Source organism: Pinus tabuliformis, chromosome Q, assembly GCF_031772625.1.
Source record: "Pinus tabuliformis cultivar Carrire ecotype Pingquan chromosome Q, CPIR1, whole genome shotgun sequence".
Lineage (NCBI taxonomy): Eukaryota > Viridiplantae > Streptophyta > Pinopsida > Pinales > Pinaceae > Pinus > Pinus tabuliformis.
This window is the reverse complement of record NC_142296.1, coordinates 1,142,897,204-1,142,900,579: the sequence shown is the minus strand read 5'-3', so window position 1 is coordinate 1,142,900,579 and position 3,376 is coordinate 1,142,897,204.

Below are 3,376 nucleotides of genomic sequence, written 5' to 3'. Positions count from 1 at the left end.
ATGGTTCCAAGGTAGCTGAACAATGCTATCCCAACCAATCTCGTCCTTTAGCTTGGACTGGTTGCATTCTTCAATGGTTTCATAATCTTGGTCAATGTGCATTTCAGAAAATTCATCAATGACTTGAAAAAACATATTAATTTCATCCTCATCTTCAAAAACTTTCCAGTATTTGACATTGTCAGGTAGAGATGGTCTATATTTCACCTGAACTTCATAAGTCAATTTAGGAGGCAAAGGAGGAATAAACGTTCTAGCAAACATAGCAAGGGAATCAGCAAGCTGGTTCTTCATTCTAGGGATGTAAGAAATGCTAAAACTATTAAAAGAAACCTTGAGCTTCCATACCTCATCTCTGTATGCTTTCAGCCTTGGATGCTTTTCTTGGAAACTTTTTTTCACCTGCTAAATGATAAGGTCTGCATCTCCAAACACGTTCAGACCTTTGATGCCCATTTCTTTAGCAGCGTTTAAGCCCAATATCAAGGCTTCATACTCTGTTATTTTATTTGTGACCTAAAAAGTTAATTTGAAAGATAAATGAATGCATTCTTGTGTGGGGGACACAAGGACTACACCTACCCTTGCAGCTTCCTTAGAGCAAGCTCCATCAAAGAACATGTCCCAAATCTGTGGGCCTTCTTTCTCTGTGATTTGGCATACTAATTTCCTAAGCTATATGGAGGCCAACTGGGATTCTTCAATCTAAAGAATACAGGCTCCAAAACTAGTGTTGATAGCATAGATGGGATGATTAGTGGGATTCCTTTCATCACTGATGATATAAGCCAACTGAGCTTCTCTATATAATCTCCTACTCTCACCTCCAAAAACTGGGACAATAGCATAGGACAGATCATTTTGCAATGTTCCACCTAATCTCTTGATCCAACCTCTAGAAAGAAACATGCAAAACTTGGGGGGTACATCTGCTACCACAATATCCATCATCATTCTCTCCATGGGTAGCTGAGACAAGGTTATGGCTAGGTCTTTTATTAATCCCAAACATTTCACTTTTCTAGAGTCAAAATAAAACAGGTCATGATAAGACTTGGTAATGTCAAGACCCAACTCATCCATGACAGCCTTGGGCATTAGATTATGGCTGACTCTTGTGTCGAGAAGGCAGTTTTGGAGGATTTTGTCATGAATAGTCAAAGAGACATAGAATGATGGGGAGTTGTCATCACAATTTTCAATCATTGGGCTGAGAACAACAACTGGTTTTTTGTCTTGCAGATTTACATAGTCAATGGAGGCTTGGATGGCTTTACGCTCAAGGGCCTTGAGGATAGATCTCTTGAAGGACTCATTATTCACTAGTTCAATCAAAGGTATAGGTATGCTTAGCTTCTGAATTTCGGATTCAAAATTGAAAGGAGAAGGAGACTTGTCAAGGCCTCTTACCTCATGAGTCGGAGCTTTGAGGATGATGGGATCAACTGCAGGTTGTTTCTGCTTATTAGCTTGCTGTATTGCAGGGACAACAACTCTTTGTATAGGAGTTTCCTTGGTATTATTCATCTTCGACCTCAGATCATATCTGTGTTGATCATTAGTTTGTAGAACAGATCCATCATCCCACTCTTGGCTGATCTGGTCATATAATAATGACTTTTCATAGGCAACTATGGTAAAAAAGGAGGCACTACCTTTGTCTTCCAGACAATGGATCTCATCATCTTCTTCAAACTACTCTTCTCTTCTTCCATGACTACATTCTGGAAAGGGGTCTTCACCCTTTGGTTTTCATTGGCATCTTTGCTTCTTTGCATAATCTGCAATTGCTCATTAGCTCTTCTATATGGATTTGGATTTCTAGGAGCAAAGGTATTAGGAACTCTTCCTTTCCCAGGGTGTTGTGCAAACCTTTAATTTGGAGATTTCAGAGGCTAATGACTCTATCATCTTGGTCATTTTTCTATCTTGGGATCTAAATATGATGAAGGTTCGTCACTCTGTCTCCTTCTGTCAAAATTCCCCTTGAGCTTCTCTACAGCCATGATGTTTGATTCTACTTCCAAGGCTACATCCTGCATATTAGCCAAGGTAGCACATCGTCTCTCCCTCAATAGTAGACAGAAGTCAGAATCAAGGGCAATGGCATAGGTGAGTTTAGTAGAGGTAGTGGTGGGTTTTACTTTAGCTGGTATCTTGTTGTACATGTGGTTAAACCTCTTATTAAAATCAGACAACAACTCACCATTTTCCTCTTTAAGTTCCCAAACTCGGTGTCGTAGTAGAGTAGATCCTTCTTATCCCCCCAATGCTTTAGGAATGCATCATCTAAAGCCTCAATATCTTCTATAGACCTTGGGGTCAGTTCTCTGAACCATTTTCTAGGCTCTCAATCTAGACTTTGGACAAAGGCTCTCATCCATACATCAGCTTCACTAATGTCCAGGTTATCAGCATAGCTATAGAATGATTCAAGATGTTCCTTAGCTACAAAACCTTCAATCCCAGTGAACTTAAGCATATACTTCTCATATTCTCCAGTAGGCATGGCATTCAAAGGAGTGGGCAGTACTAAAGGTCCATACCTAGCAGCTATGATTCTTTCTATTTTGGTAGGTGCTTGTGGTGCTGCCATAGTTGTGGTGGCTATAAGGGTACTGGAAGTCTGAATGACAGAGGGTTAAGAAGTGACTGATATGACTAAAGGAGTATGATGGATAGGAGGAGAGGCTTCCTTTGGGCTTACAATGAAAGAAGAACCTAAAGAATAAGGAGCTCTATGAATCTCTGAGATTTTTTCTTCATTGCTAGTATTAGATGCTATACTCTCAACATCTATTTGTTCTATTACAGGATTTTCTTGAAGAGATATAAAATATTTTTTAGAGCTACCTGAACCTGATGCTCCTTTCTACAACACCTTTCTTTCTTTGATGATTTTTCGGGGTCAGGTACTGGGTCAGCTCGTGGCTTCTGAGGATTTCTCCGAGTATGCCTCACAAACTAAGATAGAACTATGGCGTGGAGTTGCCAAGAGGTTCATCCTCCAGTAGACTCTCAAGATAGATGACTACAACCCAAATAGTGTCTAGGATTTGTCTATCATCAAAGTTGAATCTGTGTCGTCCCCCAGGGAAGCTGAGCTTCAGTCTCCTCTCCCCGGCAGCAGTGCCAATTATGTTAGCACTCCGGGAAACTCTCCTAGGTTGTAGCTCGGAGATGCCTGGTAACATATAAATATTCAATATCATTCTCTGAAATATTGGAATGGATTAGGGGTTTGGATCAAGTCAAATGAATGTTTCAACTCTGTTTCCACTCAAGACATGCATGAACACCCTCAGCTTGACAAGGCTTTCGACCACTAATGCTCAATGGTTTATAGATTCAATGAATAGATGGAGAATCTTGACTA